The sequence below is a fragment of the Pseudophryne corroboree genome, chromosome 6, assembly GCF_028390025.1.
Source record: "Pseudophryne corroboree isolate aPseCor3 chromosome 6, aPseCor3.hap2, whole genome shotgun sequence".
Classification (NCBI taxonomy): Eukaryota; Metazoa; Chordata; class Amphibia; order Anura; family Myobatrachidae; genus Pseudophryne; species Pseudophryne corroboree.
The window spans coordinates 603,810,736-603,827,647 of NC_086449.1; the positions used below are offsets into that span (position 1 = coordinate 603,810,736).

The 16,912-nt window shown below is 43.2% G+C and overlaps 1 long non-coding RNA gene across 1 annotated transcript in view; it reads left to right on the top strand.

Moving 5' to 3' along the window:
- Positions 1-16,912, top strand: part of LOC134933092 (uncharacterized) — a 71,788-nt gene that overhangs the window by 37,956 nt on the left and 16,920 nt on the right. The window contains exon 3 of the long non-coding RNA XR_010179601.1: positions 1,119-1,225. This is a non-coding gene — a long non-coding RNA (uncharacterized LOC134933092). The remainder of the gene's footprint in view (positions 1-1,118; positions 1,226-16,912) is intronic.

Here is a 16,912-nt window from a genome sequence, read left to right on the forward strand (position 1 = left end):
CCAAGCGACTAAAGACACATTTATACGCGGGACTTACCACGACTCCTTGTCAGTACGGTACGCATTGAGTCTCCCTACATCCAGCACTTCTGCTTTGTATAAGAACTAAAAGAGACTATAATTGAGTCATAGACTTATCCTTTGGGAACCCATCATTTACTGCATTACTGTTTATTGTTGTTAGATGAGCGCAGAAGGGATCCCTTATTTTCTTGTGCATTAATGTCCTCAATGTGGTCTGTGGCATCTGGCACAGCTGTAGTTGCTGGCCTTTGGTGTTCTTCCACCTCAGGAAATAATATAGGGCACAGCATGCCAAGACAACCCACTCTGTCTTGTCCACATGTAGTTGATGGCTGTGTGGAATATCCTGAAGCGATTGCTGAGGATGCCAAACGTGTTCCCTGCAATATGATGAGCCCTAGAAGCCAAAAGTTGTATATATACGCCTCTCCTTGTTCAGCACCCTCTACGCATATAGTTTCATGACGTGCTCGTGCAGTGCAAAGGCCTCATCTGCAGCAAACATGAAATTTAGTCCACACTTGCATTCCTCAGCAGTATGTAAATTGAGGCTTTTAGAGATGAGCCTCTGGTAAAAAAAAAACCCATAATCTGAGGCACCTTTACAAATATAAATTTGTAGTTTGGCCATCATGACAATGCTGAAAAAATCCCTTGTAGATATCGTACAAGGATCCAGTGTTGGCAGGTGGGGTTATCCTCGTGTTTCCCATCGATGGCTCCCCGCCATTAGGGAAGTTCTACCGCGACACTAACTCTTCAGCAATACTTTTCATTTTCTCCATGGATGAAGGAAACTAGAATGAAAAAAGACAAGAGATGGTAAATGCATGAATTTTAACTCTAAAGGGCTCCATACACTAGAACGATAATGCCCGATTCCTTGCGATTTTGAACTTTCGGTCCGATATATCGGATGAAAAGTGTCACATTGTCTGTGTTTTCCATCTGATCCGATGCGCGTTCCCGTGAGTGTCGGGTCGGATCCCCTAGGTCGCAAGTGCTGCACTCATGATATATTGTAATTGCATGGAATTGTATGGAAAAAGGTGTGTTTTTTGTGCCTGTGACATATCGCATGCAATATATCGTAGGAAGTTTGACTGGCATTCTCAGGACACCCATCAGCGGCAGCAGCAGCGACGCAGCAGGAGGAGAGCTACAGATATATCCGATTTGATTGGATTTCGCATTGCTCCAAGTATGTATTTCCACACTGACCACCAATCACTGTCCATATAGCACACTGTCCACCAATGTAATCACACTGTCCACCAATGTAATCACACTGTCCACCAATGTAATCACACTGTCCACCAATGTAATCACACTGTCCACCAATGTAATCACACTGACCTCCAATGTAATCACACTGTCTACCAATGTAATCACACTGTCCACCAATGTAATCACACTGTCCACCAATGTAATCACACTGACCACCAATGTAAGCACACTGTCCACAATTGTAATCACACTGACCACCAATGTAAGCACACTGTCCACCAATGTAAGCACACTGTCCACCAATGTAAGCACACTGTCTACCAATGTAAGCACATTGACCACCAATGTAAGCACACTGTCCAACAATGTAATCACACTGTCCACCAATGTAATCACACTGTCCACCAATGTATATCACACTGTCCACTAATGTATATCACACTGTCCACCAATGTATTCAAAATTATTGATCACATTTTATTAATCCATGTGGCCCCAAAGTCATTTTAACCCCCAAATGGCCATGTGTTTTCACCGCCACTGTACCCCAATGCTGCACCTTGTGTTTCTGTGTCCCCAAAGTAATTTTAACCCCCTAATGGCCATGTGTTTTCAACGCCACTGTATCCCAATGCAGCACCATTGATGTTTGGGTAATGAGGAATCTATTTTCAAAAACAACTTTATTTTAAAAACAAATATTATGCAAATTTAACCATATAACCATTTAACCATATACCTTAAGTAAAACCATTTTGAAACAGAAAATATATAAGTTTTTGCACAACTTTTTTCCCTTATAAATATGTCTCTGGATCAAGACGTAGTTCATCACCGGCCTACTAGACATATACCGTAGCCTTGAATGTCTATGGAAGGTCAAAGCTAAGGGGTATTCTGATAAAGTGCGGCGGAATGCGGCCTTGGAGGAGCTAGTCGAATACAGCAGGCCCTTTGTGTCCAGTGCAGACAAGGACTGGGTTAAGAAAAGATCCAGAACCTGCGTACTGTGGGGGTCATTCTGACCTGATCGCACGTTGTATTAAAAAAAAATGGGGATAAAGGGGAAGGGGAAATTCTGTTGCACTGGAAATAGTAGTACCTCACCTAAACAGGTGGTGTTAGAAGACCCCTTTTATTGATAGAAATATAATTATTTGATTCAAAAATGGGGGTGCAACCACAGATCGTATATGGTACAAGCACAAACAAAGAGAGAAAGGCGATCTGTTAGGTGGTGCACAAAGTTTAAAATATAACTTTTATTTTTATTAATGTCCTAAAAGTGGATAATATATCACACTGGATACAAGAACATTTATGCGAAATATTACAAACATATTGTGAAAAGATAACAACAATGTGAGACAATACAGAGAAGAATAAATGTAAAGAAAGAATTAAAACAGCCTTGGTGTCTTTATTGTGTCTATTTATTATATGCTTGTTGTATCCTTTTATTGGTAATTGTTAAATAGTGATACAATATGTGTTACTCAGTATGTTAAGAGAATTGGTAACTAATGTTGCTATTGAAGCCCAGCTCTAGTTCTTGGCAGTCAGCCTGATTAAATGATGAAACAATGTTTACTACAGCAAAGCAGTATGTTTACTGATGGAGTCTTAGCAGGGAGGAGAGCGTATAATGATTATATCCTTCACTGTGATTATTAGGTATGCACTACCTCCAATTAACTAAATTACTAAATAATTACAGATATCTTACAGCAATTAAAGTATTAGATTCAGTACTACCAATTTGCATAGGTCAGCAATATTCTATAAGGTTGAATAGTCTCCTTTTGCTCTCAACCTCTTCCCTGACCCGCAGGGTATCTATTTATACTGCTATTGCTTTAGAGCAGATCTGGGGATATTAGCGCTATTAATCCCCTGTCAGCTAATGTAATATGTGTATAAATTATAAATTTGATCCATAGACAGTATGCTGTCTATTTGTGCTGCGTGTAAGAATAATCACATAGGCAGTTAGAAATCCCTCATATGTGCCATAAGTAAGATGATAACAATAGGGGGTACTGTGATGTGAATCCGTATTATCGGGTATAGTATTGTTGTTTAGATTAAGCAACTCCCGTTAATAGGAAATTCTGTGCCTGCATCTATGGTTGTGACAGACCAGGTTGCAGGGCTAACAGTGACATTTAAATAGACTGATATTACAGTTTATTAATTGCCCAATATTGATCTGCTCTGAAGCACACTACATATTAGGTTGTCCTTCCATAGTGTGGGGAATTCCGTGCCTGCATCTATAATTAAGATAGTTTGGGTTACAGGGCTGACGGTGATATTTTAATATACTGATGTTTGATACACCGATATTACAGTTTATCAATTGCCCAGTGTGGATCCCATTCTAAAGCAAACTCCACATTTGGTTGTAAATTTAATCAGTAGAGATACTTTATTCTCATAGTGTGTGGCTCTCAGAGTTAGCGATCTCTATAAGTACGTCACAGAGAGCATTGCTAACAAATGTATCCAACGTACTCCCAGTTTTTTGATGCATGAGTATTGCAAATATAGGATATGCAATAATGTAATAATATATACAGCAGCACTGTATATGAATCTTATATGTACAGGTATACTTTCTTCATCATACAGCTTCCACTAAGCGTTTCTGTGAATTCTTATCTAACTGCATTAAATTTCAACAGGATGTTTGATGAATTGATATCATGCTTCCTGCCTATTCCATATATAGATATCTGGCTGAGCTGATAATAAATAATACATTTAAAGGTAACACATTTTTTTTATAGACCAGTAGGACACCAGGCTGGAGTCTTACGTACGTTTCGCATACAAGCTTTGAAATTTAATGCAGTTAGATAAGAATTCACAGAAACGCTTAGTGTAAGCTGTATGATGAAGAAAGTATACCTGTACATATAAGATTCATATACAGTGCTGCTGTATATATTATTACATTATTACATATCCTATATTTGCAATACTCGTGCATCAAAAAACTGGGAGTACGTTGGATACATTTGTTAGCAATGCTCTCTGTGACGTACTTATAGAGATCGCTAACTCTGAGAGCCACACACTATGAGAATAAAGTATCTCTACTGATTAGATTTACAACCAAATGTGGAGTTTGCTTTAGAATAGGAGCCACACTGAGCAATTGATAAACTGTAATATCAGTGTATCAAACATCAGTATATTAAAATATCACCGTCAGCCCTGTAACACAACCTATCTTAATTATAGATGCAGGCACGGAATTCCCCACACTATGGAAGGACAACCTAATATGTAGTGTGCTTCAGAACAGATCAATATTGGGCAATTAATAAACTGTAATATCAGTATATTTAAATATCACTGTTAGCCCTGCAACCTGGTCTGTCACAACCATAGATGCAGGCACAGAATTTCCTATTAACGGGAGCTGCTTAATCTAAACAACAATACTATACCCGATAATACGGATTCACATCACAGTACCCTCTATTGTTATCATCTTACTTATGGCACATATGAGGGATTTCTAACTGCCTATGTGATTATTCTAACATGCAGCACAAATAGACAGCATACTGTCTATGGATCAAATTTATAATTTATACACATATTACATTAGCAGACAGGGGATTAATAGCGCTAATATCCCCAGATCTGCTCTAAAGCAACAGCAGTAGAAATAGATACCCTGCGGGTCAGGGAAGAGGTTGAGAGCAAAAGGAGACTATTCAACCTTATAGAATATTGCTGACCTATGCAAATTGGTAGTACTGAATCTAATACTTTAATTGCTGTAAGATATCTGTAATTATTTAGTACTCCATAGTAGGCTTCTTAGTTAATTGGAGGTAGTGCATACCTAATAATCACAGTGAAGGATATAATCATTATACGCTCTCCTCCCTGCTAAGACACAATCAGTAAACATACTGCTTTGCTGTAGTAAACATTGTTTCATCATTTAATCAGGCTGACTGCCAAGAACTAGAGCTGGGCTTTAATAGCAACATTAGTTACCAATTCTCTTAACATACTGAGTAACACATATTGTATCACTATTTAACAATTACCAATAAAAGGATACAACAAGCATATAATAAATAGACACAATAAAGACACCAAGGCTGTTTTAATTCTTTCTTTACATTTATTCTTCTCTGTATTGTCTCAAATTGTCGTTCTCTTTTCACAATATGTTTGTAATATTTCGCATAAATGTTCTTGTATCCAGTGTGATATATTATCCACTTTTAGGACATTAATAAAAATAAAAGTTAGATTTTAAACTTTGTGCACCACCTAACAGATCGCCTCTCTCTCTTTGTGCTGATCGCACGTTGCCATTCATCGCAACACAGCAATCAGGTCAGAAGTGTGCAGGCGCCGCAGTGCGCTGGCGCATGGCTGACAGCCAACAGCTTTGTTGACAAAGCTTGTATGCGAAACGTACGTAGGACTCCAGCCTGGTGTCCTACTGGTCTATAAAAAAATGTGTTACCTTTAAATTTATTATTTATTATCAGCGCAGCCAGATATCTATATATGGAATAGGCAGGATGTATGATATCAATTCATCAAACATCCTGTTGAAATTTAAAGCAGTTAGATAAGAATTCACAGAAACGCTTAGTGTAAGCTGTATGATGAAGAAAGTATACCTGTACATATAAGATTCATATACAGTGCTGCTGTATATATTATTACATTATTACATATCCTATATTTGCAATACTCGTGCATCAAAAAACTGGGAGTACGTTGGATACATTTGTTAGCAATGCTCTCTGTGACGTACTTATAGAGATCGCTAACTCTGAGAGCCACACACTATGAGAATAAAGTATCTCTACTGATTAAATTTACAACCAAATGTGGAGTTTGCTTTAGAATGGGATCCACACTGGGCAATTGATAAAATGTAATATCAGTGTATCAAACATCAGTATATTAAAATATCACCGTCAGCCCTGTAACCCAACCTATCTTAATTATAGATGCAGGCACGGAATTCCCCACACTATGGAAGGACAACCTAATATGTAGTGTGCTTCAGAACAGATCAATATTGGGCAATTAATAAACTGTAATATCAGTATATTTAAATATCACTGTTAGCCCTGCAACCTGGTCTGTCACAACCATAGATGCAGGCACAGAATTTCCTATTAACGGGAGTTGCTTAATCTAAACAACAATACTATACCCGATAATACGGATTCACATCACAGTACCCCCTATTGTTATCATCTTACTTATGGCACATATGAGGGATTTCTAACTGCCTATGTGATTATTCTAACACGCAGCACAAATAGACAGCATACTGTCTATGGATCAAATTTATAATTTATACACATATTACATTAGCGGACAGGGGATTAATAGCGCTAATATCCTCAGATCTGCTCTAAAGCAATAGCAGTATAAATAGATACCCTGCGGGTCAGGGAAGAGGTTGAGAGCAAAAGGAGACTATTCAACCTTATAGAATATTGCTGACCTATGCAAATTGGTAGTACTGAATCTAATACTTTAATTGCTGTAAGATATCTGTAATTATTTAGTACTCCATAGTAGGCTTCTTAGTTAATTGGAGGTAGTGCATACCTAATAATTATTCACAGTGAAGGATATAATCATTATACGCTCTCCTCCCTGCTAAGACTCCATCAGTAAACATACTGCTTTGCTGTAGTAAACATTGTGTCATCACTTAATCAGGCTGACTGCCAAGAACTAGAGCTGGGCTTCAATAGCAACATTAGTTACCAATTCTCTTAACATACTGAGTAACGCCTCTGTGCGATGCCTTTGTATTTGTGCGGGGGGGCCGGCACTGACATGCGGGGCGGACTAGCCCTGTGCTGGGCATCCCTCCGCATGTCTGAGTTAACGATCATAGCTGTGCTAAACTTAGCACAGCTACGATCAACTCCGAATTACCCCCTATAGAATTATGGTGGTCATTCCGAGTTGTTCGCTCGTTGCCATTTTTCGCAGCGCAGCGATTAGGTTGAAATTGCGCATGCGCATGGTACGCAGTTATTTAACACGAAACTTAGTAGATTTGCTGGTGTTCCTTCTTGCAGCGCTTTTCAGTCGCACTGCTGATCGGTGAGTGATTTACAGGAAAGGGGCGTTTCTGGGAGGTAGCTGAGCGTTTTCCGGGAGTGTGCTAAAAAACGCAGGCATGCCAGGGAAAAAGGCAGGAGTGGCTGGAGAAATGGGGGAGTGGCTGGCCGAACGCAGGGCATGTTTGTGATGTCAAACCAGGAACTAAACGGACTGAGGTGATCGCAATCTAGGAGTAGGTCTGGAGCTACTCAGAAACTGCATGAAAATTTTTAGTAGCAATTTTGCTACTCTTTCGTCCGCTATTCTGCTAAGCTAAGATACACTCCCAGAGGGTGGCGGCTTAGCGTGTGCAATGCTGCTAAAAGCAGCTAGCGAGCGATCAACTCGGAATGAGGGCCTATGTTTCTTGTCTGTTGCCTGTGCCTCTTTGTATCACATGAATCATAATCAGTGGTGGATCCTACCTTATTTCGTACCTGTGCCATATTATACAATACAAATATACATAGATTTTGTCACTGCACACAAGCATAACTTTTAAGAGGCAGCGCCACAGCAGGCTTTTGGAACTTCTGGCTCAGCTGGACAGGGTCACAAGGAGGAGGAGGCCCAGGTCGTCTTCACGTAGCTTAGCTGCACTGTCCATTTGGGCATGGTAGTGGAGTGGCGCGATAACACAGAAGAGGAGGTGCTGATACTAGGTGTTGCAAAAAGGGGCCTGTAATGACTTCCACCTTTTGTGTAATGGTGGTCAAAGGTACATTAGGATTCCTATGGGAAAACATGCACTCTCTGCCCATTGGGGAGGTTGCTGTGCAATGGAACCCCATGTACCCACCATGCAACAGAGGGAGGTATGTAACTTGGCCTCCTCAGGTAGGGAAGGGGGTGTGGGGACACATTATGGGAAATGTTACTGCAGTTGTATCGATAAGTGATGCAGCTGCGTGGGTACTTGGTGGTGAATGAGTGCAAGCTCATTAACCCAGCCAGTAAGAGAGATCTTGCAGTGGAGACTTGGGGAAAGCATTAGCTCTCTATTAACGTAAGCAGGATCTTTAGGTGCTGTGCATTACTACAGCCGCCTTGTCACAGAGCTAACTCCAGCCCCCAGAAGCCCTATATGTGCTGGCTGTATGACTGTGGCAGCAGGACACCCCCAGCTATCAGTGCCTACTTCATCCCTATACATCTCTGTTTTTAATTTTAAAACCAACCACATTACATACATTTGTTCAAGTTGTATAAGCAGATCTCCTGCATAGGTGCCATAGCAAAGCCTGAATGTACTTTCATGTCCATAGGCACCAATTGGTCACTGCGTGCACTGCAGTGCAGGGGCACTACAGCTGACGTCAGGCATTGCATGGGTGAGTGGGAACTGCTGGTGCTCTAGATTGAGTTGCTAAACTTAAATGCAGTTTTGGGCCAGGAACTGCCTTAGACTCGATGCCCTGTACCTAACTCAACCCCCAGACAAGCAAGTGGTGGTGTGTGGTTTTGGCAGCCTCTGACAATAATTTTTTTTCCTGTCTCCAACATATACGGGATCCTGTGTGCCTATTTGTGTTGGGGGCATGGAGCTGCAGCTCCATCCGCCCCATTGTTAATCTGGCCCTGGTGCCCAGGATAACCTATAATTGTAGATCCAGGTGCCTTTGGGGGTATGGCTTCATAATGTTCTCATGGAGTGAGAATGCCTCATCAGCCACGAAAACAAAATTGAGGCCGTGCTTGGTTTGCTCCCTAAATGGCAAGTTCAGGGTCTTTGTGGTGAGCCGCTCATAGAAGGTGGTATTCTTCAGTGAGCCACCGTCTGATGCACGTCTATTTTTGCCAACGTCAGTGAAGATAAATTCATAGTTGGCATTCACTACTGTCATCAGCACAATGCTGAAATAATTAAAATAAAAGGATCCGTTGTTTGCAGGAGGGTTGATGCGGACGTGTCTGCCATCTATCGCTCCCCCACAGTTAGGGAGTTGCCAGGTGGTGGTAAACTCCTCTGCCACGGCTTGCCATTCTGATGTACTTGCAAGGAGCTATAAAAAAATAGAAATAAAAAAATTAAAACATATAGTTAAACAGTGTATTTAAAAAAAAAAATTACTACAGAGTGGAAGTCTGGAGATTCCGACCATCCCAGACCTCAGTCTCCAGGATACGGAGGAAACCCAGACCCAAGATTCTACCTCTGAAGCACCAGCTACTCCTGTAGCACCAGATAACCCTGCAGCACCAGCTTCTCCGCCGCACCAACCCCAAGCTTCCCGGAAGAGAACCCCCCCAAAAAAACCAACACCGGCCAAGAGGGCGAAGACTTCAACTTTGAGGAGATCAAGGCAAGACTTGCCCAGCCCCCCGACCACCACACAGAAATTGGGGAATTCATGGCCTCTGCAATGCGCAACCTGCCACCTGGGCAAGTGGAGCAGATTGAGCGTCTAAATTTCAAGATGCTTAACAAGGCCCGAAAAAGCGCAATTACATGATAATGTTGTACTGTTCGACCGCCTTCCTGTCACTGCTCCTCCCACCCAACCCACCCACCCAACCCCATCTTTATTCCGCCCACCCAACCACAGCCTACTCCCCCTCCCACCTGCTCCTCAGCCATATACTCTGCTATGCTGGAGGCAGAGGAGGACATACTGCAGTTTGAATTTTTGTAGGCATCTTATAATTCCCAATAAATATGGTGCGGTATAGGCTATATGGTGTTTTGGGGGCAGATGTTTGGGGTAGGATACACGCATGCTGTAGGTGCATAATAATGGGGCAGGGACCATTCATTCTGCACTTTACAGCATGTGTGTATTCTCCCAATCCAATCTGTGCCCAAAACACCATATAGCCCTCCATCTTAGGAGTGAAAGTACTGCACCACATTTATTGGGAATTAGAACATTGTTAAGGGTCTTGTTTTAAATATATAAATTCCCAATAAATATGGTGCGGTATAGCAGAGCTGGCCCTAACCAGTATGATGCCTTAGGCAAGATTTTGTCTGGTGCCCCCTAGCACCACCGCTGGTTTTGCCTCTGACCTTGCACCTCTTTCCCAGCACCATCACCCCTCACCCATAGCAGTCCTTGTACCCCCTATATTCTAAATAGGAACAGTTCGCACATTTGACGCACAGCCCAAAAAGGGCCATCTTCTTGCTGGGAAGGGGCATGGCCACACAATAGTAACCCCAATTCCAATTACGCCACACAGTACTGCAACTTTATTCACATTTTATCTTGCGATAGTGTCCATAATTCATATTACATACCACAGTAGTATCACTTTACCTTATAAACGTTACTCCTCACAGTAGAGCCCCTTATTCACATTACATCACACTGAATTGCTCCTTATTCACATTACACCACACCTTATTGCTCTTTATTCACATTAGACGACACAGTAGTGCCCTTTCTATATGCAACGCCACATAGTAGAGCACCTTATACACATAATGCCACACATGAGTAATGCATTATACACAATTCCACACAGTAATGCCCCTTACACATATGAGACACATTAATGTCCTTATAAACATAATGTGCCTTACACATTATGATAACCTTTATTAATGCGCTTTTACACATAATGTACCTTACACATATGGCGCACATTATTAATGCCCTTATACACATAATGACACACATAGTGCCCCCTACACATTTGCTGCACACTATTAGTGCCCCTATACACATAATGACACACATACAGTAGTACCCTGTTACACATATGCCGCACATTATTAATGCCCTTATACACATAATGACACACATAGTGGCCCTTTACACATATGTTGCACATTATTAATGCATTTTTACATGACACACATAATGCTCCTTACACATATTCCGAACACTACTGCACAACCAACCCACTCACGTGCACACAGCACTCACACTTCCACTAACACTGTGACCTCTGCCTCTGCTTGGATACAGATGTGTCCTCACAAATCTTGCATCAATGCTAACGTTGGGCACCTTTTTTTTAATGAAAATGCATCTTATTTGCATTGCTATGTGGCTAGGATGCACAAGCAACTTCTGCTGATTAAACTGATATGCAGCATGCCTATATACTGTGTGAGACTGTGGCTGTATCAGCATATGAAATGCTACATACAGAATATAGGCATGCCACATACCATTTTAATCAGCAGAAGCTGCTGATGCCCCTAGGCATATCAAATGCCCTAGGCAATTGCCTAGTTTGCCTATGCCTATGGTCGGCTCTGACGATGAGGATTCTGATGGTGATGTGGTTTGTTTAAGTCAGGCACCAGGGGAGACACCTGTTGTCCGTGGGATGAAGAAGCCCATTGTGATGCCTGGGCAAACTACCAAAAAAGCCAACTCTTCGGTGTGGAATTATTTCTCCACAAATCTGGACAACAGGTGTCAAGCCATCTGTTGCCTCTGTCAATCTGTAATAAGTAGGAGTAAGGATGTTAACCACCTAGGAGCATCCTCCCTTATATGTCACCTGCAGCGCATTCGTCATAAGTCAGTGTCAAGTTGTGAAACTTTGGGTAAGAGCATAAGCAGTCCACTGACACCTAAATCCCTTCTTCCTCCTGTAACCAAGCTCCTGCAAGCCGCACAACCAACTCCCTCAACGTCAACTTCCTCCTCAGGAACGTCAGTAGTCCTGCAGGCCATGTCACTGTCAAGACTGAGGAGTCCTCTCCTAACCGGGATTCCTCCGGAGGATCCTTGAGTTGTATACCTGCTGTTGCTGATGCTGCTGTTGTTGCTGCTGGGAGTCAATCATCATCCTAGACCGGAAGTCGGAAGACCACTTATACTACTTCAACTAAACAATTGACTGTCCAACAGTCCTTTGTGAGGAAGATGAAATATGACAGCAGTCATCCTGTTGCAAAGTGGATAACTCAGGCCTTGACACTTATGTTGGTCTTAGACTTGCGTCCGGTATCCGCCATTAGTGCAGTGGGATTTAGACAATTGATGGAGGTATTGTGTCCCCGGTTCCAAATCCCATCTAGGTTCCACTTCACTAGGCAGGCTATACCGAGAATGTACAAATACGTCAGAAAAAGATTCACCAGTATCCTACAAAATGCAGTTGTATCCAGTGTCCATTTAACCACGGACATGTGGACAAGTAGAACAGGGTAGACTAAGGACTATATGACTGTGACAGTCCACTGGGTAGATGTATGGCCTCCCGCAGCAACAACAGCAGCGACAACAGTAGCAGCATCTCGCAAACGCCAACTCGTTCCTAGGCAGGCTACGCTATGTATCACAGCTTTCCATAAAAGGCACACAGCTAACAACCCCTTATGGAAACTGAGGGACATCATTGCAGAATGGCTTACCCCTATTAGACTCTCCTGGGGATTTGTGATATCGGACAATGCTACCAATATTGTGTGTGCATTACATCTGGGCAAATGCCAGCACGTCTCATGTGTTGCACTTACAATTATTTTGGTGGTGCGGAATTTTTAGAAAAATGACAGGGGTGTACAGGAGATGCTGTCGGTGGCCCGAAAAATTGCGGACCACTTTCGTCATTCTGCCACCGTGTGCCGAAGACTGGAGCAACAGCAAACACTCCTAAACCTGCATTGCCATAAACTAAAGCAAGAGGTGGTAACGAGATGGAATTCAACACTCTATATGCTTCAGAGAATGGAGGAGCAGCAAAAGGCCATTAAAGCCTATACATCCACCTACGATGTAGGCAAAGGAGGGGGAATGCACCTGACTCATGCGCAGTGGAGAATGATTTCTGTCTTGTGCTAGGTTCTCCAACCCTTCGAACTTGCCACATGTGAAGTCAGTTCAGACACTGCCAGATTGAGTCAGGTCATTCCCCTCATCAGGCTTTTGCAGAAGCAGCTGGAGAAATTGAAGGAGGAGCTAAGATGGAGCGATTCCGCAAAGTATGTGGGACTTGCGGATGATGCCCTTCATTCGCTTTGCCAGGATTCAAGGGTGGTCAATCTGTTGAAATCAGAGCACTACATTTTGGCCACCGTGCTCGATCCTAGGTTTAAAGCCTACGTTGTATCTCTCTTTCCGGCAGACACAAGTCTGCAGAGGTTCAAAGACCTGCTGGTGAGAAAATTGTCAACTCAAGCGGAACGTGACCCATCAACAGCTCCTTCTTCACTTTCTCCCGCAACTGGGGCTGCGAGGAAAAGGATACAATTTCCGATCCCACCCCCTGGCGGTGATGCAGGGCAGTCAGGAGTGAGCGCTGACATCTGGTCCGGACTGAAGGACCTGCCAACGATTACTGACATGTCTACTGTCACTGCATATGATTCTGTCACCATTGAAATAATGGTGGAGGATTATATGAGTGACAGCATCCAAGTAGGCATGTTAGACAGTCCGTACGTATACTGGCAGGAAAAAGAGGCAATTTGGATGCCCTTGCACAAACTGGCTTTATTTTACCTAATTTGCCCCCACTCCAGTGTGTACTTAGAAAGAGTGTTTAGTGCAGCTGGTAACCTTGTCAGTGATCGGCGTAGGAGGTTACTTCCACAAAATGTGGAGAAGATGATGTTCATCAAAATGAATTATAATCAATTCCTCCGTGGAGACATTCACCAGCAATTGCCTCCAGAAAGTACACAGGGACCTGAGATGGTGGATTCCAGTGGGGACAAATTAATAATCTGTGAGGAGGGGGATGTACACAGTGAAAGGGGTGAGGAATCGGAGGATGATGATGAGGTGGACATCTTGCCTCTGTAGAGCCAGTTTGTGCAAGGAGAGATTGATTGCTTCTTTTTTTGGTGGGGGCCAGAGCCCGGGTGACGGCCCCTAAAGGGACACTTTGTGACGCGGTTGTAGAATCAGAGATCGCTGCTTCGTCTGTTTCACTAGCAGACGTACTGTTTTGCGGTCTCGTTGTCCTGCGCTTAAAGGATCTCGCTGTCTTCCCTCTAGCTTGTAAACCTGTGGGTTTAGAGAGCCAAGTGTATACCCGATGTTGCTCGTAGTCAGCTTGTACTTTATGGAGTTTATCCTTTTTGTACTTCAGCAGCTCGAGTCTGTAGGTCTCTACCTGCGTCTTAAGCTTGTCTAACCAATTAGCGGATTTATCTTCAGTCAGCGTCTGTAAATGTTGTTCTTCGAACACACGCAATTTCTCCCTCGTGAGATTAACCTCATGGGTAGATTCCTCAATTACCAGAAGCATCAGATCCATGGCACATTTATTAAGGACCGAAATCCATCGCCTGCAGAAATTGGCATTGTGCCGCCCGATGGCAACGTGTGCTCAACCCCCTGTGTTTACATCCGCAGCGGCCGCGACGCCCGGACACGGAGTGACGTCACTTCCGGAGGACAGGGTTGGCCATACCCGGAAGTGCGGGTGCCGTGGGACGGGGGATGGTAAGTTATTTGAATGTTTTTTGCACTGCATGTCACACTTGTTTGCTGTGTCCTGAAGAAGGGAGTTTGTCTCCCGAAACGTTGAGGACCCACATTAAACCACGTTGATCACTTTGTGAAAGTCTCCGAGTGCCGCCTTTCATTGGTGCTATACATTGAGCTGCTGGCTCTTAAGGAGGGCAGCGGAGCCGTTCCCTTGGGAAGACGAGGAGTGCCAGACCAATTTCTGGACTATATATATATATATATATATATATATATAAAGTTGGTAGGTGGACCGGCACTCCCTCAGTAATACGTTAGTGTGCCCAGGTGCCCTCTGTTACTCACCTTGACAACGGGACTTGCGTGTCCCGAAACGTTGGATTTTATGGAGTGATTTCAATACACTTGAATTTTGTATAAGACCCTGAGTGCCGCTGTTTGCTTCGTTGCCTATTATATATATATATATATATATATACAGAGAAAAAAAACCACAGCACTCACCACACCAGAAGCGGGGCACAGCTATGCACTTACCACTCACAGGGTGGGGTGCATGTAACACAGCACTCTCCACCACAAACGCGGGGTACACCGCTGTACTTACCACTCACAGGGCGGGGTGCATGTAGCCCATGACCACATCGCTCTAATAAATACAAACAAAGAACCCAGCACTCACCAAAGTAAACTCACTTATCCTCAACAATTCCATAAATAAATGATGGGGGTTTAGTTGGTGGATTGGCCAATGCACGGAAGCCTGCATACCGATTTTCAAGGTACCCCATCTTCATGCAGGTCCTACACTATCACAGAGTCTCAAAACCTGACCACTTCACTGCTGTTACACACATCATCTGCCTGCTAGATTTAATGTGTACCTGCCACAGACTTTATGGCTTTTAAAGGCACACTAGTCACCTATTGCACTGGCTCAAAGATGATTGCTAAGAAACAGCTGAGACAGGTTCAGGATAATAAAGTCCACACAGGGGTGCATGAGAAAGCTAGTGGCCACGTTTAATAAGAGCTAACCATAGATTAACCCCATCGTATACACAGAGAAAAAAAACCACAGCACTCACCACACCAGAAGCGGGGCACAGCTATGCACTTACCACTCACAGGGTGGGGTGCATGTAACACAGCACTCTCCACCACAAACGCGGGGTACACCGCTGTACTTACCACTCACAGGGCGGGGTGCATGTAGCCCATGACCACATCGCTCTAATAAATACAAACAAAGAACCCAGCACTCACCAAAGTAAACTCACTTATCCTCAACAATTCCATAAATAAATGATGGGGGTTTAGTTGGTGGATTGGCCAATGCACGGAAGCCTGCATACCGATTTTCAAGGTACCCCATCTTCATGCAGGTCCTACACTATCACAGAGTCTCAAAACCTGACCACTTCACTGCTGTTACACACATCATCTGCCTGCTAGATTTAATGTGTACCTGCCACAGACTTTATGGCTTTTAAAGGCACACTAGTCACCTATTGCACTGGCTCAAAGATGATTGCTAAGAAACAGCTGAGACAGGTTCAGGATAATAAAGTCCACACAGGGGTGCATGAGAAAGCTAGTGGCCACGTTTAATAAGAGCTAACCATAGATTAACCCCATCGTATACACAGAGAAAAAAAACCACAGCACTCACCACACCAGAAGCGGGGCACAGCTATGCACTTACCACTCACAGGGTGGGGTGCATGTAACACAGCACTCTCCACCACAAACGCGGGGTACACCGCTGTACTTACCACTCACAGGGCGGGGTGCATGTAGCCCATGACCACATCGCTCTAATAAATACAAACAAAGAACCCAGCACTCACCAAAGTAAACTCACTTATCCTCAACAATTCCATAAATGGTAAGTACAGCGGTGTACCCCGCGTTTGTGGTGGAGAGTGCTGTGTTACATGCACCCCACCCTGTGAGTGGTAAGTGCATAGCTGTGCCCCGCTTCTGGTGTGGTGAGTGCTGTGGTTTTTTTTCTCTGTGTATACGATGGGGTTAATCTATGGTTAGCTCTTATTAAACGTGGCCACTAGCTTTCTCATGCACCCCTGTGTGGACTTTATTATCCTGAACCTGTCTCAGCTGTTTCTTAGCAATCATCTTTGAGCCAGTGCAATAGGTGACTAGTGTGCCTTTAAAAGCCATAAAGTCTGTGGCAGGTACACATTAAATCT